The following is a 22,244-nucleotide window of genomic DNA, read 5'->3' on the forward strand; positions in this document are numbered from 1 at the left end:
TCAGTGCCATATATCTACAAGGATGACAATCATTATATAACCTAGAATTTCCTTGCAGTGTGTGCTGCCCACTTATCAGCTATTATTGAACCAATGATTTGCTGTGCTCGTCCTTGGTCATACTCAATGGACTCTTGTTTTGTACCACATTTCTAAACAAGTAGGAAATATTACCATGGAATGAAGCCAAGGGGACAAGCCAGAAGATCCTGGACAGATGTCATACAGACCCTAAGAGAACACAAATGCCAGTCAAGGTTACTGTATCCTAAAAAACTCTCAATAAACATAGATGGAGAAAGCAAGATATTTCACGACAAAACCAAATATACACAATATCTTTCTACAAATCCAGCCCTACAAAGGAAAATAAATGGTAAAGCCCAACATAAGGAAACAAGCTACACCCTAGAAAAATATAGGCAGGGCAAGATTTCACGAATGGAGCTGCAGTTTCTAAGCGAATTCTCTTCATTCCAAGTGGGACTCACTTGTAGCAGGCGTAGTTCTAAAGAAATAGGCAGGGCAAGTTTTCGCGAATTGAGTTGCAGTTTCTAAGCAAATTCTCTTTGTTCCAAGTGGAACTACCTTGTAGCAAGCGTGGTTGTTAAGATATAGACAGGGACAGTTTTCTTGAACAGAACTGCAGTTTCTAAGCGAATTCTCTTTGTTCCAAGCGGGACACACTTGTAGCAGGCATAGTTCTCAAGATATAGGCAGGGAAAATTTTTGTGAATGGAGTTGCAGTTTCTAAGCAAATTCTCTTCGTTCCAAGCGGGACTCACTTGTAGCAGGTGTAGTTTTCAAGATATAAACAAAGCAAACGTTTGGCAAATGGAATCGCAGTTTTTTGGTGAATTCTCATCGTTGCAAGCAGGACTCACTTGTGGCAGGCGTAGTTTTAAAGATATGGACAGGGCAAGATTTGGCAAATGGACCTCCAGTTTCTAAGCGAATTTTCATCTCTCCAAGTGGGCCACACTTGTAGCAAGCGTAGTTTTCAAGATATAGGCACGGAAAGTTTTTGTGAATGGAGCTGCAGTTTCTAAGTGAATTCTCTCATTCCAAGCGGGACTCACTTGTAGAAAGCATAGTTTTCATGATATAGGCAGGAAAGTTTTCGAGAATGGAGCTGCAGTTTCTAAGCGAATTCTCTTCGTTCCAAGCAGGACTCCCTTGTAGCAGCCGAAGTTCTCAAGACAAAAGCAGGGAAAATTTTTGTGAATGGAGATGCAGTTTTTAATCGAAATCTCTTCCTTCGAAGTGGGATTCACTTGTTGCAGGTGTAGAATTCAAGATACAGTCAGGGCAAGTTTTCTCGAATGGAGCTGCTGTTTCTAAACGAATTCTCTTTCTTCCAAGCTGTACTCACTTGTAGCAGGCTTAGTATTCCAAATATAGGTATGGCAAGTTTTCAAGAAGGGAACTGCAGTTTCTAAGCAATTCTCTTCTTTCCAAGTGGAAATCTCTTGTAGCAGGCACCGTTTTCAAGAAGTAGGCAGGGCAAGTTTTTGCAAAAGGATCTGCAGTTTCTAATCTAAATCCTTTGATCCAAGTGGAACTCACCTGTAGCAATCAACTTTTCAAGATATAAGCAGGGAAATTTTTCGCGAATGGAACTGCAGTATCTAAGTGAATTCTGTATTGTCCCAGCGGGACTCAATATAACCAGGCGATGTTTTCAAGATATAGGCTGGGCAATTTATCGTGAATGGAGCTGCAGTTTCAAAGCAAATTCTCTTCGTTACAAACAGGACTCATTTGTAGCAGGCGTATTTTTAAAGATATAGGCAATGCAAAATTCATGAATGGATCTTTAGTTTGTAAGCGAATTATCTTAGTTCCAAGGTGTAGCAAGAGGAAGCTTGTAGAAAGTTTACTTTGAAGATAAACACACAGCTAGTGTTTCACAAAGTGAATTGCTGTTACATGGCGAATAGGCTTAGTTTTAAGTGGTTCTAGACAGTAAAAAGCATACTTTTCGATATAGACAAACTATGTGTTTCCCAGTCTGAATCGCACATTCTTTGGTGAATTCTGTTCTGTCTAAGCGGGAAAAGTTTGTAGTATGTTGACTTTGAAGATAAACACACAGCTACTGTTTCGCAAACTAAATAGCTGTAGTTTTAACTGGTTCTAGACGGTAAAAAACACACTTTTCTATATAGTCAAAATGTGCGTTTCCCAGTCTGAATCGAACATTCTTGGTAGAATTCTGTTTGCTCCAATGGGGAAAAGCTTATAGGAAGTTGACTTTCAAGATATACACACAACTAATGTTTCACAAAGTGAATTGCTGTTACTTGGTGAATAAGCTTAATTGAAGTGGTTCTAGATGATAAAAAGCATACTTTTCTATATAGACAAGAGGTGCATTCCCCATTCTGAAGCACACATTCTTTGGCGAATTCTGTTCGTTCCACGTGGGAAAAGCTTGTAGGAAGTTGACTTTGAGATAAACACACAACTAGTGTTTTACAAAGTGAATTGCTGTTCCTTTGCGAATAAGCTTAGTTTTAAGTGGTTGTACACAGTAAAAAGCATCCTTTTCTACATAGACAAAACGTGCGTTTCCCAGTCTGAATCGCACATTCTTTGGTGAATTCTATTCGATCGAAGCGGGAAAAGCTTTTAGGAGGTCGACATTGACGATAAACACACAGCTAGTGTTTGGCCAAGTGAATTGCCATTACTTCGCGAATAAGCTTAGTTTTAAGTGGTTCTAGACGAGAAAAACCATACTTTTCTATATAGACAAGGTGTGCATTTCCCTTTCTGAATCAAACATTCTTTGGCGAATTCTGTTCGTTACAAGCGGGAAAAGTTTGTAGTATGTTGACTTTGAAGTTAAACACGCAGCTACTGTTTCGCAAAGTGAAATGATGTTACTTGTCGAATAAGCTTAAATTCAGTGGTACTAGATGGTAAAAAGCATACTTTTCTATATAGACAAAATATGTGTTTCCCAGTCTGAATCGGACATTCTTTGGCGAATTCTGTTCGTTCCAAGAGGGAAAAGCTTATAGGAAGTTGACTTTGAAGACAAACACACAGCTAGTGTTTCGCAAAGTGAATTGCCGTTTCTTGGCCAATAAGCTTCGTTATGAGTAGTTCAAGACGGTTAAAAGCATACTTTTCTATATAGACAAAACGTGCGTTTTTAGTCTGAATCGCACATTCTTTTGCGAATTCTGTTCATTCCAAGCGGGAGAAGCTTGTAGGAAGTTGACTTTGAAGATAAACACACTGCTAGTGTTTCCCAAAATGAATTGATGTTACTTGGCAAATACGCTTAGTTTCAGGTGGTACTACACGGTAAAAAGCTTACTCTTCTATAAAGACAAAACATGCGTTTCCCTGTCTCAATGTCACATTCTTTGACGAATTCTGTTTGTTCCAAGCGGGAAAAGCTTGTAGGAATTTGACTTTGAAGATATACACACAGCTAGTGTTTCGCAAAGTGAATTGCTGTTACTTGGCAAATAAGCTTAATTTAAGTGGTTCTAGATGGTAAAAAGCATACCTTTCTATATAGACAAGACATGCGTTTCCCAGTATGAATCGCACATTCTTTGACGAATTCTGTTCCTTCCAAGCGGGAGAAGCTTGTAGGAGGATGACTTTGAAGATAAACACACAACTAGTGTTTCACACACTGAATTGCTCTTTCTTGGCGAATAAGCTTAGTTTTAAGTGGTTCTAGACGGTAAAAAGAATACTTTTCTATATAGGCAAGATGTGCGTTTCCCTGTCTTAATCGTACATTCTTTGTCAAAAGCTGTTCGTTCCAAGTGGGAAAGCTTGTATGAAGTTTACATTGAAGATGAACACACACCTAGTGTTTTGCAAAGTAAATTACTGTGACATGGTGAATAAACTTAGTTTTAGGTGGTTGTACACGGTAAAAAGCATACTCTTCTATATATACAAATCATACGTTTTCCTGTTTCAATGTCACATTCTTTGGCAAGTTCTGTTTGTTCCAAACGGGAAAAGCTTGTAGTATGTTGACTTTGAAGATAAACACACAGCTACTGTTTCGCAAAGTGAATTGGTGTTACTTGTCGAATAAGCTTAAATTCAGTGGTACGAGATGGTAAAAAGCTTACTTTTCTATATAGACAAAATACATGTTTCCCAGTCTGAATCGGACATTCTTTGGCGAATTCTGTTCGTTCCAAGCAGGAAAAGTTTGTAGGAAGATGACTTTGAGATAAACACACAACTAGTGTTCCACAGAGTGAATGGCTGTTTTTTGGCGATTAATCTCAGTTTTAAGTGGTTCTGGACAGTAGAAAGCATCTGTTTCTACATAGACAAAACGTGCTTTTCCCAGGCTGAATCGCACATGCTTTGGCGAGTTATGTTGGTTCCAATTCGGAAAAGCTTGTATGAAGTTTACTTTGAATATAAACTCACAGCTACTGTTTCCCAAAGTGAATTGCTGTTACTTGGCAAATAAGGTTAGTTTTAAATGGTTCTAAACGGTAAAAAGCATACTTTTTTATATAGAAAACATGTGCGTTTCCCAATCTGAATCTCACATTCTTTGGCGACTTGTATTCGTTCCAAGTGGGAAAAGCTTGTAGGAATTTGCCTTTGAAGATAAACACGCACCTAGTGTTTCGCAAATTGAATTGCTGTTTCTTGGCGAATAAGCTTATTTTTAGGTGGGTCTACACAGTAAAAAGCATCTGTTTCTACATAGACAAAACGTGCTTTTCCCAGGCTGAATCGCACATGCTTTGGCGAATTCTATTCGTTCCAATTCGGAAAAGCTTGTATGAAGTTTACTTTGAAGATAAACACATAGCTACTTTTTAGCAATGTGAATTACTGTTGTCGAATCAGCTTAGTTTTAATTGGTTCAAGACGGTAAAAACGTAATTTTCTATATAGAAAAGGCGTGCGTATCCCAGTCTGAATCGCACATTCTCTGGCGAATTCTGTCCGATCCAAGTGGGAAACGCTTGTAGGAAGTTTACTTTGAAGATACACACCTAGTGTATCGCAAAGTGAATTGCTGTTACATGGCGAGTAAGCTTAGTTTTAGGTGGTTCTACACAGTAAAAAGCATTTTTTTCAATATGGACAAAACATGCGTTTCCGTTTCAATATCAAATTCTTTGGCAAATTCCGTTTGTTCGAAGCGCGAAAAGCTTGTAGGAAGTTGACTTTCAAGATAAACACACAGCTAGTGTTTCACATAGTGAATTGATGTTACCTGGCGAATATGCTTAGTTTTAAAGGGTTCTAGACGGTAAAAAGCCTACTTTTCTATATAGACAAAACGTGAGGTTCCCAGTCTGAATAGCACATTCTTTGGCAAATTCTGTTCGTTCCAAGCGGGAAAAGCTTGGAGGAAGTTGACGTTGAGATAAACACACAGCTAGTGTTTCCCAAAATGAATTGATGTTACTTGGCCAATAAGCTTAGTTATAAGTAGTTCTAGACGGTTAAGAGCATACTTTTCTATATAGACAAAAGATGCGTTTTTAGTCTGAATCGCACATTATTTTGCGAATTCTGTTCATTCCAAGCAGGAGAAGCTTGTAGGAAGTTGACTTTGAAGATAAACACACAGCTAGTGTTTCCCAAAATGAATTGATGTTACTTGGCAAATAAGTTTAGTTTTAGGTGGTACTACACGGTAAAAGCATACTCTTCTATAAAGACAAAACATGCGTTTCCCTGTCTCAATCTCACATTCTTTGATGAATTCTGTTCATTCCAAGTGGGAAAAGCTTGTAGAAAGTTTACTTTGAAGATAAACACACACCTAGTGTTTCGCAAAGTGAATTGCTACTACATGGTGAATGAGCTTAGTTTTAGGTGGTTCTACACAGTAAAAAGCATTCTTTTCAATAGAGACATAACATGCGTTTCCCTGTTTCAATGTCACAATCTTTGGCAAATTCCGTTCGTTCCAAGCGGGAAAAGCTTGTAGGAAGTTGACTTTGATGACAAACACACAGCTAGTGTTTCGCAAAGTGAATTGCCGTTACTTGGCCAATAAGCTTCATTATAAGTAGTTCCAGTTGGTTAAAAACATACTTTTCTATATAGACAAAACGGGAGTTTCCTAGTCTGAATCGCACATTCTTTGGCCAATCTGTTCGTTCCAAGCGGGAAAAGTTTGTAGGAAGTTTACTTTGAGATAAACACACAACTAGTGTTCCACAGAGTGAATGGCTGTTTTTTGGCGATTAAGCTCAGTTTTAAGTGGTTCTGGACAGTAGAAAGCATCTGTTTTTACATAGACAAAACCTGCGTTTCCCAGTCTGAATCTCACATTCTTTGGCGACTTGTGTTCGTTCCAAGTGGGAAAAGCATGTAGGAATTTGCCTTGGAAGATAAACACGCACCTAGTGTTTCGCAAATTGAATTGCTGTTACTTGGCGAATAAGCTTAGTTTTAGGTGGGTCTACACAGTAAAAAGCATCTGTTTCCACATAGACAAAACGTGCTTTTCCCAGGCTGAATCGCACATGCTTTGGCGAATTCTATTCGTTCCAATTCGGAAAAGCTTGTATGAAGTTTACTTTGAAGATAAACACATAGCCACTTTTTAGCAATGTGAATTACTGTTGTCGAATCAGCTTAGTTTTAATTGGTTCAAGACGGTAAAAACGTAATTTTCTATATAGAAAAGGCGTGCGTATCCCAGTCTGAATCGCACATTCTCTGGCGATTTCTGTCCGATCCAAGTGGGAAATGCTTGTAGGAAGTTTACTTTGAAGATACACACCTAGTGTTTCGCAAAGTGAATTGCTGTTACATGGCGAATAAGCTTAGTTTTAGGTGGTTCTACACAGTAAAAAGCATTTTTTTTCAAATGGACAAAACATGCGTTTCCGTTTCAATATCAAATTCTTTGGCAAATTCCGTTTGTTCGAAGCGGAAAAGCTTGTAGGAAGTTGACTTTCAAGATAAACACACAGCTAGTGTTTCACATAGTGAATTGATGTTACCTGGCGAATATGCTTAGTTGTAAAGGGTTCTAGACGGTAAAAAGCCTACTTTTCTATATAGACAAAACGTGAGGTTCCCAGTCTGAATAGCACATTCTTTGGCAAATTCTGTTCGTTCCAAGCGGGAAAAGCTTGGAGGAAGTTGATGTTGAGATAAACACACAGCTAGTGTTTCCCAAAATGAATTGAGGTTACTTGGCCAATAAGCTTAGTTATAAGTACCTCTAGACGGTTAAGAGCATACTTTTCTATATAGACAAAAGATGCGTTTTTAGTCTGAATCGCACATTATTTTGCGAATTCTGTTCATTCCAAGCAGGAGAAGCTTGTAGGAAGTTGACTTTGAAGATAAACACACAGCTAGTGTTTCCCAAAATGAATTGATGTTACTTGGCAAATAAGTTTAGTTTTAGGTGGTACTACACGTTAAAAGCATACTCTTCTATAAAGACAAAACATGCGTTTCCCTGTCTCAATCTCACATTCTTTGATGAATTCTGTTCATTCCAAGTGGGAAAAGCTTGTAGAAAGTTTACTTTGAAGATAAACACACACCTAGTGTTTCGCAAAGTGAATTGCTATTACATGGTGAATGAGCTTAGTTTTAGGTGGTTCTACACAGTAAAAAGCATTCTTTTCAATAGAGACATAACATGCGTTTCCCTGTTTCAATGTCACATTCTTTGGCAAATTCCGTTTGTTCGAAGCGGGAAAAGCTTGTAGGAAGTTGACTTTGAAGATAAACATACACCTAGTATTTCACAAAGTGAATCGATATTACTTGGCGAATATCCTTAGTTTTAAAGGGTTCTAGATGGTAAAAAGCCTACTTTTCTATATAGACAAAACGTGAGTTTTCCAGTCTGAATCGCACATTCTTTGGCGAATTCTGTTCCTTCCAAGAGGGAAAAGCTTGTACGAGGTTGACTTTGAAGACAAACACACAACTAGTGTTTTGCAAAGTGAATTGCCGTTACTTGGCCAATAAGCTTCATTATAAGTAGTTCTAGATGGTTAAAAACATACTTTTCTATATAGACGAAACGTGCGTTTTTAGTCTGAATCGCACATTCTTTGGCGAATTCTGTTTGTTCCAAGCGGGAAAAGCTTGTAGGAAGTTGACTTTGAAGATAAACACACAGCTAGTGTTTCCCAAAATGAATTGATGTTACTTGGCAAATAAGCTTAGTTTCAGGTGGTACAACACGGTAAAAAGCTTACTACTCTATAAAGACAAAACATGCGTTTCCTTGTCTCATTGTCACATTCTTTGACGAATTCTGTTCGCTCCAGGCGGGAAAAGCTTGTATGAAGTTTACCTTGAACATAAACACACACCTAGTGTTTTGCAAACTGAATTGCTGTTACATGGTGAAAAAGCTTAGTTTTAAATGATTCTAGATGGTAAAAAAAAAACTACTTTTCTGTATAGACAAAACGTGAGTTTCCTAGTCTGAAATGCACATTCTTTGGCCAATCTGTTCGTTCTAAGCGGGAAAAGCTTGTAGGAAGTTGACTTTGAAGACAAACACAGAGCTAGTGTTTCGCAAAGTGAATTGCCGTTACTTGGCCAATAAGCTTCGTTATAAGTAGTTCTAGACGGTTAAAAGCACACTTTTCTATATAGACAAAAGGTGTGTTTTTAGTCTGAATCGAACATTCTTTTCCGAATTCTGTTCATTCCAAGTTGGAGAAGCTTGTAGTAATTTGACTTTGAAGGTAAACACACAGCTAGTGTTTCCCAAAATGAATTGATGTTACTTGGCAAATAAGCTTAGTTTTAGGTGGTACAGCACGGTAAAAGCATACTCTTCTATAAAGACAAAACATGCGTTTCCCTGTCTCAATCTCACATTCTTTGACGAATTCTGTTTGTTCCAAGCGGGAAAAGCTTGTAGGAATTTGACTTTGAAGATAAACACACAGCTAGTGTTTCACAAATTGAATTGTTGTTGGCGAATAAACTTACTTTTAATTGGTTCTAGACGGTAAAAAGCATACTTTTCTATATATAAAAGACGTGCTTTTCCCTGTCTGAATCGCACATTCTTTGGCCAATCTGTTCGTTCCAAGCGGGAAAAGTTTGTAGGAAGTTGACTTTGAGATAAACACACAACTAGTGTTCCACAGAGTGAATGGCTGTTTTTTGGCGATTAAGCTCAGTTTTAAGTGGTTCTGGACAGTAGAAAGCATCTGTTTCTACATAGACAAAACCTGCGTTTCCCAGTCTGAATCTCACATTCTTTGGCGACTTGTGTTCGTTCCAAGTGGGAAAAGCATGTAGGAATTTGCCTTGGAAGATAAACACGCACCTAGTGTTTCGCAAATTGAATTACTGTTACTTGGCGAATAAGCTTAGTTTTAGGTGGGTCTACACAGTAAAAAGCATCTGTTTCCACATAGACAAAACGTGCTTTTCCCAGGCTGAATCGCACATGCTTTGGCGAATTCTATTCGTTCCAATTCGGAAAAGCTTGTATGAAGTTTACTTTGAAGATAAACACATAGCCACTTTTTAGCAATGTGAATTACTGTTGTCGAATCAGCTTAGTTTTAATTGGTTCAAGACGGTAAAAACGTAATTTTCTATATAGAAAAGGCGTGCGTATCCCAGTCTGAATCGCACATTCTCTGGCGATTTCTGTCCGATCCAAGTGGGAAATGCTTGTAGGAAGTTTACTTTGAAGATACACACCTAGTGTTTCGCAAAGTGAATTGCTGTTACATGGCGAATAAGCTTAGTTTTAGGTGGTTCTACACAGTAAAAAGCATTTTTTTTCAAATGGACAAAACATGCGTTTCCGTTTCAATATCAAATTCTTTGGCAAATTCCGTTTGTTCGAAGCGGAAAAGCTTGTAGGAAGTTGACTTTCAAGATAAACACACAGCTAGTGTTTCACATAGTGAATTGATGTTACCTGGCGAATATGCTTAGTTGTAAAGGGTTCTAGACGGTAAAAAGCCTACTTTTCTATATAGACAAAACGTGAGGTTCCCAGTCTGAATAGCACATTCTTTGGCAAATTCTGTTCGTTCCAAGCGGGAAAAGCTTGGAGGAAGTTGATGTTGAGATAAACACACAGCTAGTGTTTCCCAAAATGAATTGATGTTACTTGGCCAATAAGCTTAGTTATAAGTACCTCTAGACGGTTAAGAGCATACTTTTCTATATAGACAAAAGATGCGTTTTTAGTCTGAATCGCACATTATTTTGCGAATTCTGTTCATTCCAAGCAGGAGAAGCTTGTAGGAAGTTGACTTTGAAGATAAACACACAGCTAGTGTTTCCCAAAATGAATTGATGTTACTTGGCAAATAAGTTTAGTTTTAGGTGGTACTACACGTTAAAAGCATACTCTTCTATAAAGACAAAACATGCGTTTCCCTGTCTCAATCTCACATTCTTTGATGAATTCTGTTCGTTCCAAGTGGGAAAAGCTTGTAGAAAGTTTACTTTGAAGATAAACACACACCTAGTGTTTCGCAAAGTGAATTGCTATTACATGGTGAATGAGCTTAGTTTTAGGTGGTTCTACACAGTAAAAAGCATTCTTTTCAATAGAGACATAACATGCGTTTCCCTGTTTCAATGTCACATTCTTTGGCAAATTCCCTTTGTTCGAAGCGGGAAAAGCTTGTAGGAAGTTGACTTTGAAGATAAACATACACCTAGTATTTCACAAAGTGAATCGATATTACTTGGCGAATATCCTTAGTTTTAAAGGGTTCTAGATGGTAAAAATCCTACTTTTCTATATAGACAAAACGTGAGTTTTCCAGTCTGAATCGCACATTCTTTGGCGAATTCTGTTCCTTCCAAGAGGGAAAAGCTTGTACGAGGTTGACTTTGAAGACAAACACACAACTAGTGTTTTGCAAAGTGAATTGCCGTTACTTGGCCAATAAGCTTCATTATAAGTAGTTCTAGATGGTTAAAAACATACTTTTCTATATAGACGAAATGTGCGTTTTTAGTCTGAATCGCACATTCTTTGGCGAATTCTGTTTGTTCCAAGCGGGAAAAGCTTGTAGGAAGTTGACTTTGAAGATAAACACACAGCTAGTGTTTCCCAAAATGAATTGATGTTACTTGGCAAATAAGCTTAGTTTCAGGTGGTACAACACGGTAAAAAGCTTACTACTCTATAAAGACAAAACATGCGTTTCCTTGTCTCATTGTCACATTCTTTGACGAATTCTGTTCGCTCCAGGCGGGAAAAGCTTGTATGAAGTTTACCTTGAACATAAACACACACCTAGTGTTTTGCAAACTGAATTACTGTTACATGGTGAAAAAGCTTAGTTTTAAATGATTCTAGATGGTAAAAAAAAAACTACTTTTCTGTATAGACAAAACGTGAGTTTCCTAGTCTGAAATGCACATTCTTTGGCCAATCTGTTCGTTCTAAGCGGGAAAAGCTTGTAGGAAGTTGACTTTGAAGACAAACACACAGCTAGTGTTTCGCAAAGTGAATTGCCGTTACTTGGCCAATAAGCTTCGTTATAAGTAGTTCTAGACGGTTAAAAGCACACTTTTCTATATAGACAAAAGGTGTGTTTTTAGTCTGAATCGAACATTCTTTTCCGAATTCTGTTCATTCCAAGTTGGAGAAGCTTGTAGTAATTTGACTTTGAAGGTAAACACACAGCTAGTGTTTCCCAAAATGAATTGATGTTACTTGGCAAATAAGCTTAGTTTTAGGTGGTACAGCACGGTAAAAGCATACTCTTCTATAAAGACAAAACATGCGTTTCCCTGTCTCAATCTCACATTCTTTGACGAATTCTGTTTGTTCCAAGCGGGAAAAGCTTGTAGGAATTTGACTTTGAAGATAAACACACAGCTAGTGTTTCACAAATTGAATTGTTGTTGGCGAATAAACTTACTTTTAATTGGTTCTAGACGGTAAAAAGCATACTTTTCTATATATAAAAGACGTGCTTTTCCCTGTCTGAATCGCACATTCTTTGGCCAATCTGTTCGTTCCAAGCGGGAAAAGTTTGTAGGAAGTTGACTTTGAGATAAACACACAACTAGTGTTCCACAGAGTGAATGGCTGTTTTTTGGCGATTAAGCTCAGTTTTAAGTGGTTCTGGACAGTAGAAAGCATCTGTTTCTACATAGACAAAACCTGCGTTTCCCAGTCTGAATCTCACATTCTTTGGCGACTTGTGTTCGTTCCAAGTGGGAAAAGCATGTAGGAATTTGCCTTGGAAGATAAACACGCACCTAGTGTTTCGCAAATTGAATTACTGTTACTTGGCGAATAAGCTTAGTTTTAGGTGGGTCTACACAGTAAAAAGCATCTGTTTCCACATAGACAAAACGTGCTTTTCCCAGGCTGAATCGCACATGCTTTGGCGAATTCTATTCGTTCCAATTCGGAAAAGCTTGTATGAAGTTTACTTTGAAGATAAACACATAGCCACTTTTTAGCAATGTGAATTACTGTTGTCGAATCAGCTTAGTTTTAATTGGTTCAAGACGGTAAAAACGTAATTTTCTATATAGAAAAGGCGTGCGTATCCCAGTCTGAATCGCACATTCTCTGGCGATTTCTGTCCGATCCAAGTGGGAAATGCTTGTAGGAAGTTTACTTTGAAGATACACACCTAGTGTTTCGCAAAGTGAATTGCTGTTACATGGCGAATAAGCTTAGTTTTAGGTGGTTCTACACAGTAAAAAGCATTTTTTTTCAAATGGACAAAACATGCGTTTCCGTTTCAATATCAAATTCTTTGGCAAATTCCGTTTGTTCGAAGCGGAAAAGCTTGTAGGAAGTTGACTTTCAAGATAAACACACAGCTAGTGTTTCACATAGTGAATTGATGTTACCTGGCGAATATGCTTAGTTGTAAAGGGTTCTAGACGGTAAAAAGCCTACTTTTCTATATAGACAAAACGTGAGGTTCCCAGTCTGAATAGCACATTCTTTGGCAAATTCTGTTCGTTCCAAGCGGGAAAAGCTTGGAGGAAGTTGATGTTGAGATAAACACACAGCTAGTGTTTCCCAAAATGAATTGATGTTACTTGGCCAATAAGCTTAGTTATAAGTACCTCTAGACGGTTAAGAGCATACTTTTCTATATAGACAAAAGATGCGTTTTTAGTCTGAATCGCACATTATTTTGCGAATTCTGTTCATTCCAAGCAGGAGAAGCTTGTAGGAAGTTGACTTTGAAGATAAACACACAGCTAGTGTTTCCCAAAATGAATTGATGTTACTTGGCAAATAAGTTTAGTTTTAGGTGGTACTACACGTTAAAAGCATACTCTTCTATAAAGACAAAACATGCGTTTCACTGTCTCAATCTCACATTCTTTGATGAATTCTGTTCATTCCAAGTGGGAAAAGCTTGTAGAAAGTTTACTTTGAAGATAAACACACACCTAGTGTTTCGCAAAGTGAATTGCTATTACATGGTGAATGAGCTTAGTTTTAGGTGGTTCTACACAGTAAAAAGCATTCTTTTCAATAGAGACATAACATGCGTTTCCCTGTTTCAATGTCACATTCTTTGGCAAATTCCGTTTGTTCGAAGCGGGAAAAGCTTGTAGGAAGTTGACTTTGAAGATAAACATACACCTAGTATTTCACAAAGTGAATCGATATTACTTGGCGAATATCCTTAGTTTTAAAGGGTTCTAGATGGTAAAAAGCCTACTTTTCTATATAGACAAAACGTGAGTTTTCCAGTCTGAATCGCACATTCTTTGGCGAATTCTGTTCCTTCCAAGAGGGAAAAGCTTGTACGAGGTTGACTTTGAAGACAAACACACAACTAGTGTTTTGCAAAGTGAATTGCCGTTACTTGGCCAATAAGCTTCATTATAAGTAGTTCTAGATGGTTAAAAACATACTTTTCTATATAGACGAAACGTGCGTTTTTAGTCTGAATCGCACATTCTTTGGCGAATTCTGTTTGTTCCAAGCGGGAAAAGCTTGTAGGAAGTTGACTTTGAAGATAAACACACAGCTAGTGTTTCCCAAAATGAATTGATGTTACTTGGCAAATAAGCTTAGTTTCAGGTGGTACAACACGGTAAAAAGCTTACTCTTCTATAAAGACAAAACATGCGTTTCCTTGTCTCATTGTCACATACTTTGACGAATTCTGTTCGCTCCAGGCGGGAAAAGCTTGTATGAAGTTTACCTTGAACATAAACACACACCTAGTGTTTTGCAAACTGAATTACTGTTACATGGTGAAAAAGCTTAGTTTTAAATGATTCTAGATGGTAAAAAAAAAACTACTTTTCTGTATAGACAAAACGTGAGTTTCCTAGTCTGAATCGCACATTCTTTGGCCAATCTGTTCGTTCTAAGCGGGAAAAGCTTGTAGGAAGTTGACTTTGAAGACAAACACACAGCTAGTGTTTCGCAAAGTGAATTGCCATTACTTGGCCAATAAGCTTCGTTATAAGTAGTTCTAGACGGTTAAAAGCACACTTTTCTATATAGACAAAAGGTGTGTTTTTAGTCTGAATCGAACATTCTTTTCCGAATTCTGTTCATTCCAAGTTGGAGAAGCTTGTAGTAATTTGACTTTGAAGGTAAACACACAGCTAGTGTTTCCCAAAATGAATTGATGTTACTTGGCAAATAAGCTTAGTTTTAGGTGGTACAGCACGGTAAAAGCTTACTCTTCTATAAAGACAAAACATGCGTTTCCCTGTCTCAATCTCACATTCTTTGACGAATTCTGTTTGTTCCAAGCGGGAAAAGCTTGTAGGAATTTGACTTTGAAGATAAACACACAGCTAGTGTTTCACAAATTGAATTGTTGTTGGCGAATAAGCTTACTTTTAATTGGTTCTAGACGGTAAAAAGCATACTTTTCTATATATAAAAGACGTGCTTTTCCCTGTCTGAATCGCACATTCTTTGGCGAATTCTGTTCGTTCCAAGCGGGAAAAGCTTGTATGAAGTTTACCTTGAACATAAACACATAGCTAGTGTTTTGCAAAGTGAATTACTGTTACATGGTGAAAAAGCTTAGTTTTAAATGGTTCTAGATGGTAAAAATCCTACTTTTCTATATAGACAAAACGTGAGTTTCCTAGTCTGAATCGCACATTCTTTGGCCAATCTGTTCGTTCCAAGCGGGAAAAGTTTGTAGGAAGTTGACTTTGAGATAAACACACAACTAGTGTTCCACAGAGTGAATGGCTGTTTTTTGGCGATTAAGCTCAGTTTTAATTGGTTCTGGACAGTAGAAAGCATCTGTTTCTACATAGACAAAACCTGCGTTTCCCAGTCTGAATCTCACATTCTTTGGCGACTTGTGTTCGTTCCAAGTGGGAAAAGCATGTAGGAATTTGCCTTGGAAGATAAACACGCACCTAGTGTTTCGCAAATTGAATTGCTGTTAGTTGGCGAATAAGCTTAGTTTTAGGTGGGTCTACACAGTAAAAAGCATCTGTTTCCACATAGACAAAACGTGCTTTTCCCAGGCTGAATCGCACATGCTTTGGCGAATTCTATTCGTTCCAATTCGGAAAAGCTTGTATGAAGTTTACTTTGAAGATAAACACATAGCCACTTTCTAGCAATGTGAATTACTGTTGTCGAATCAGCTTAGTTTTAATTGGTTCAAGACGGTAAAAACGTAATTTTCTATATAGAAAAGGCGTGCGTATCCCAGTCTGAATCGCACATTCTCTGGCGATTTCTGTCCGATCCAAGTGGGAAATGCTTGTAGGAAGTTTACTTTGAAGATACACACCTAGTGTTTCGCAAAGTGAATTGCTGTTACATGGCGAATAAGCTTAGTTTTAGGTGGTTCTACACAGTAAAAAGCATTTTTTTTCAAATGGACAAAACATGCGTTTCCGTTTCAATATCAAATTCTTTGGCAAATTCCGTTTGTTCGAAGCGGAAAAGCTTGTAGGAAGTTGACTTTCAAGATAAACACACAGCTAGTGTTTCACATAGTGAATTGATGTTACCTGGCGAATATGCTTAGTTGTAAAGGGTTCTAGACGGTAAAAAGCCTACTTTTCTATATAGACAAAACGTGAGGTTCCCAGTCTGAATAGCACATTCTTTGGCAAATTCTGTTCGTTCCAAGCGGGAAAAGCTTGGAGGAAGTTGATGTTGAGATAAACACACAGCTAGTGTTTCCCAAAATGAATTGAGGTTACTTGGCCAATAAGCTTAGTTATAAGTACCTCTAGACGGTTAAGAGCATACTTTTCTATATAGACAAAAGATGCGTTTTTAGTCTGAATCGCACATTATTTTGCGAATTCTGTTCATTCCAAGCAGGAGAAGCTTGTAGGAAGTTGACTTTGAAGATAAACACACAGCTAGTGTTTCCCAAAATGAATTGATGTTACTTGGCAAATAAGTTTAGTTTTAGGTGGTACTACACGTTAAAAGCATACTCTTCTATAAAGACAAAACATGCGTTTCCCTGTCTCAATCTCACATTCTTTGATGAATTCTGTTCATTCCAAGTGGGAAAAGCTTGTAGAAAGTTTACTTTGAAGATAAACACACACCTAGTGTTTCGCAAAGTGAATTGCTATTACATGGTGAATGAGCTTAGTTTTAGGTGGTTCTACACAGTAAAAAGCATTCTTTTCAATAGAGACATAACATGCGTTTCCCTGTTTCAATGTCACATTCTTTGGCAAATTCCGTTTGTTCGAAGCGGGAAAAGCTTGTAGGAAGTTGACTTTGAAGATAAACATACACCTAGTATTTCACAAAGTGAATCGATATTACTTGGCGAATATCCTTAGTTTTAAAGGGTTCTAGATGGTAAAAAGCCTACTTTTCTATATAGACAAAACGTGAGTTTTCCAGTCTGAATCGCACATTCTTTGGCGAATTCTGTTCCTTCCAAGAGGGAAAAGCTTGTACGAGGTTGACTTTGAAGACAAACACACAACTAGTGTTTTGCAAAGTGAATTGCCGTTACTTGGCCAATAAGCTTCATTATAAGTAGTTCTAGATGGTTAAAAACATACTTTTCTATATAGACGAAATGTGCGTTTTTAGTCTGAATCGCACATTCTTTGGCGAATTCTGTTTGTTCCAAGCGGGAAAAGCTTGTAGGAAGTTGACTTTGAAGATAAACACACAGCTAGTGTTTCCCAAAATGAATTGATGTTACTTGGCAAATAAGCTTAGTTTCAGGTGGTACAACACGGTAAAAAGCTTACTACTCTATAAAGACAAAACATGCGTTTCCTTGTCTCATTGTCACATTCTTTGACGAATTCTGTTCGCTCCAGGCGGGAAAAGCTTGTATGAAGTTTACCTTGAACATAAACACACACCTAGTGTTTTGCAAACTGAATTACTGTTACATGGTGAAAAAGCTTAGTTTTAAATGATTCTAGATGGTAAAAAAAAAACTACTTTTCTGTATAGACAAAACGTGAGTTTCCTAGTCTGAAATGCACATTCTTTGGCCAATCTGTTCGTTCTAAGCGGGAAAAGCTTGTAGGAAGTTGACTTTGAAGACAAACACACAGCTAGTGTTTCGCAAAGTGAATTGCCGTTACTTGGCCAATAAGCTTCGTTATAAGTAGTTCTAGACGGTTAAAAGCACACTTTTCTATATAGACAAAAGGTGTGTTTTTAGTCTGAATCGAACATTCTTTTCCGAATTCTGTTCATTCCAAGTTGGAGAAGCTTGTAGTAATTTGACTTTGAAGGTAAACACACAGCTAGTGTTTCCCAAAATGAATTGATGTTACTTGGCAAATAAGCTTAGTTTTAGGTGGTACAGCACGGTAAAAGCATACTCTTCTATAAAGACAAAACATGCGTTTCCCTGTCTCAATCTCACATTCTTTGACGAATTCTGTTTGTTCCAAGCGGGAAAAGCTTGTAGGAATTTGACTTTGAAGATAAACACACAGCTAGTGTTTCACAAATTGAATTGTTGTTGGCGAATAAACTTACTTTTAATTGGTTCTAGACGGTAAAAAGCATACTTTTCTATATATAAAAGACGTGCTTTTCCCTGTCTGAATCGCACATTCTTTGGCCAATCTGTTCGTTCCAAGCGGGAAAAGTTTGTAGGAAGTTGACTTTGAGATAAACACACAACTAGTGTTCCACAGAGTGAATGGCTGTTTTTTGGCGATTAAGCTCAGTTTTAAGTGGTTCTGGACAGTAGAAAGCATCTGTTTCTACATAGACAAAACCTGCGTTTCCCAGTCTGAATCTCACATTCTTTGGCGACTTGTGTTCGTTCCAAGTGGGAAAAGCATGTAGGAATTTGCCTTGGAAGATAAACACGCACCTAGTGTTTCGCAAATTGAATTACTGTTACTTGGCGAATAAGCTTAGTTTTAGGTGGGTCTACACAGTAAAAAGCATCTGTTTCCACATAGACAAAACGTGCTTTTCCCAGGCTGAATCGCACATGCTTTGGCGAATTCTATTCGTTCCAATTCGGAAAAGCTTGTATGAAGTTTACTTTGAAGATAAACACATAGCCACTTTTTAGCAATGTGAATTACTGTTGTCGAATCAGCTTAGTTTTAATTGGTTCAAGACGGTAAAAACGTAATTTTCTATATAGAAAAGGCGTGCGTATCCCAGTCTGAATCGCACATTCTCTGGCGATTTCTGTCCGATCCAAGTGGGAAATGCTTGTAGGAAGTTTACTTTGAAGATACACACCTAGTGTTTCGCAAAGTGAATTGCTGTTACATGGCGAATAAGCTTAGTTTTAGGTGGTTCTACACAGTAAAAAGCATTTTTTTTCAAATGGACAAAACATGCGTTTCCGTTTCAATATCAAATTCTTTGGCAAATTCCGTTTGTTCGAAGCGGAAAAGCTTGTAGGAAGTTGACTTTCAAGATAAACACACAGCTAGTGTTTCACATAGTGAATTGATGTTACCTGGCGAATATGCTTAGTTGTAAAGGGTTCTAGACGGTAAAAAGCCTACTTTTCTATATAGACAAAACGTGAGGTTCCCAGTCTGAATAGCACATTCTTTGGCAAATTCTGTTCGTTCCAAGCGGGAAAAGCTTGGAGGAAGTTGATGTTGAGATAAACACACAGCTAGTGTTTCCCAAAATGAATTGATGTTACTTGGCCAATAAGCTTAGTTATAAGTACCTCTAGACGGTTAAGAGCATACTTTTCTATATAGACAAAAGATGCGTTTTTAGTCTGAATCGCACATTATTTTGCGAATTCTGTTCATTCCAAGCAGGAGAAGCTTGTAGGAAGTTGACTTTGAAGATAAACACACAGCTAGTGTTTCCCAAAATGAATTGATGTTACTTGGCAAATAAGTTTAGTTTTAGGTGGTACTACACGTTAAAAGCATACTCTTCTATAAAGACAAAACATGCGTTTCACTGTCTCAATCTCACATTCTTTGATGAATTCTGTTCATTCCAAGTGGGAAAAGCTTGTAGAAAGTTTACTTTGAAGATAAACACACACCTAGTGTTTCGCAAAGTGAATTGCTATTACATGGTGAATGAGCTTAGTTTTAGGTGGTTCTACACAGTAAAAAGCATTCTTTTCAATAGAGACATAACATGCGTTTCCCTGTTTCAATGTCACATTCTTTGGCAAATTCCGTTTGTTCGAAGCGGGAAAAGCTTGTAGGAAGTTGACTTTGAAGATAAACATACACCTAGTATTTCACAAAGTGAATCGATATTACTTGGCGAATATCCTTAGTTTTAAAGGGTTCTAGATGGTAAAAAGCCTACTTTTCTATATAGACAAAACGTGAGTTTTCCAGTCTGAATCGCACATTCTTTGGCGAATTCTGTTCCTTCCAAGAGGGAAAAGCTTGTACGAGGTTGACTTTGAAGACAAACACACAACTAGTGTTTTGCAAAGTGAATTGCCGTTACTTGGCCAATAAGCTTCATTATAAGTAGTTCTAGATGGTTAAAAACATACTTTTCTATATAGACGAAACGTGCGTTTTTAGTCTGAATCGCACATTCTTTGGCGAATTCTGTTTGTTCCAAGCGGGAAAAGCTTGTAGGAAGTTGACTTTGAAGATAAACACACAGCTAGTGTTTCCCAAAATGAATTGATGTTACTTGGCAAATAAGCTTAGTTTCAGGTGGTACAACACGGTAAAAAGCTTACTCTTCTATAAAGACAAAACATGCGTTTCCTTGTCTCATTGTCACATACTTTGACGAATTCTGTTCGCTCCAGGCGGGAAAAGCTTGTATGAAGTTTACCTTGAACATAAACACACACCTAGTGTTTTGCAAACTGAATTACTGTTACATGGTGAAAAAGCTTAGTTTTAAATGATTCTAGATGGTAAAAAAAAAACTACTTTTCTGTATAGACAAAACGTGAGTTTCCTAGTCTGAAATGCACATTCTTTGGCCAATCTGTTCGTTCTAAGCGGGAAAAGCTTGTAGGAAGTTGACTTTGAAGACAAACACACAGCTAGTGTTTCGCAAAGTGAATTGCCGTTACTTGGCCAATAAGCTTCGTTATAAGTAGTTCTAGACGGTTAAAAGCACACTTTTCTATATAGACAAAAGGTGTGTTTTTAGTCTGAATCGAACATTCTTTTCCGAATTCTGTTCATTCCAAGTTGGAGAAGCTTGTAGTAATTTGACTTTGAAGGTAAACACACAGCTAGTGTTTCCCAAAATGAATTGATGTTACTTGGCAAATAAGCTTAGTTTTAGGTGGTACAGCACGGTAAAAGCTTACTCTTCTATAAAGACAAAACATGCGTTTCCCTGTCTCAATCTCACATTCTTTGACGAATTCTGTTTGTTCCAAGCGGGAAAAGCTTGTAGGAATTTGACTTTGAAGATAAACACACAGCTAGTGTTTCACAAATTGAATTGTTGTTGGCGAATAAGCTTACTTTTAATTGGTTCTAGACGGTAAAAAGCATACTTTTCTATATATAAAAGACGTGCTTTTCCCTGTCTGAATCGCACATTCTTTGGCGAATTCTGTTCGTTCCAAGCGGGAAAAGCTTGTATGAAGTTTACCTTGAACATAAACACATAGCTAGTGTTTTGCAAAGTGAATTACTGTTACATGGTGAAAAAGCTTAGTTTTAAATGGTTCTAGATGGTAAAAATCCTACTTTTCTATATAGACAAAACGTGAGTTTCCTAGTCTGAATCGCACATTCTTTGGCCAATCTGTTCGTTCCAAGCGGGAAAAGTTTGTAGGAAGTTGACTTTGAGATAAACACACAACTAGTGTTCCACAGAGTGAATGGCTGTTTTTTGGCGATTAAGCTCAGTTTTAATTGGTTCTGGACAGTAGAAAGCATCTGTTTCTACATAGACAAAACCTGCGTTTCCCAGTCTGAATCTCACATTCTTTGGCGACTTGTGTTCGTTCCAAGTGGGAAAAGCATGTAGGAATTTGCCTTGGAAGATAAACACGCACCTAGTGTTTCGCAAATTGAATTGCTGTTACTTGGCGAATAAGCTTAGTTTTAGGTGGGTCTACACAGTAAAAAGCATCTGTTTCCACATAGACAAAACGTGCTTTTCCCAGGCTGAATCGCACATGCTTTGGCGAATTCTATTCGTTCCAATTCGGAAAAGCTTGTATGAAGTTTACTTTGAAGATAAACACATAGCCACTTTCTAGCAATGTGAATTACTGTTGTCGAATCAGCTTAGTTTTAATTGGTTCAAGACGGTAAAAACGTAATTTTCTATATAGAAAAGGCGTGCGTATCCCAGTCTGAATCGCACATTCTCTGGCGATTTCTGTCCGATCCAAGTGGGAAATGCTTGTAGGAAGTTTACTTTGAAGATACACACCTAGTGTTTCGCAAAGTGAATTGCTGTTACATGGCGAATAAGCTTAGTTTTAGGTGGTTCTACACAGTAAAAAGCATTTTTTTTCAAATGGACAAAACATGCGTTTCCGTTTCAATATCAAATTCTTTGGCAAATTCCGTTTGTTCGAAGCGGAAAAGCTTGTAGGAAGTTGACTTTCAAGATAAACACACAGCTAGTGTTTCACATAGTGAATTGATGTTACCTGGCGAATATGCTTAGTTGTAAAGGGTTCTAGACGGTAAAAAGCCTACTTTTCTATATAGACAAAACGTGAGGTTCCCAGTCTGAATAGCACATTCTTTGGCAAATTCTGTTCGTTCCAAGCGGGAAAAGCTTGGAGGAAGTTGATGTTGAGATAAACACACAGCTAGTGTTTCCCAAAATGAATTGAGGTTACTTGGCCAATAAGCTTAGTTATAAGTACCTCTAGACGGTTAAGAGCATACTTTTCTATATAGACAAAAGATGCGTTTTTAGTCTGAATCGCACATTA

The 22,244-nt window shown here is 37.7% G+C and overlaps 1 pseudogene across 1 annotated transcript in view; it reads left to right on the forward strand.

Annotated features, from left to right (window-relative positions):
* Nucleotides 1-22,244, forward strand: part of Nid2-ps16 (nidogen 2, pseudogene 15) — a 1,080,338-nt pseudogene that overhangs the window by 612,773 nt on the left and 445,321 nt on the right.

Source organism: Rattus norvegicus, chromosome 3, assembly GCF_021556685.1.
Source record: "Rattus norvegicus strain SHRSP/BbbUtx chromosome 3, alternate assembly SHRSP_T2T, whole genome shotgun sequence".
Classification (NCBI taxonomy): Eukaryota; Metazoa; Chordata; class Mammalia; order Rodentia; family Muridae; genus Rattus; species Rattus norvegicus.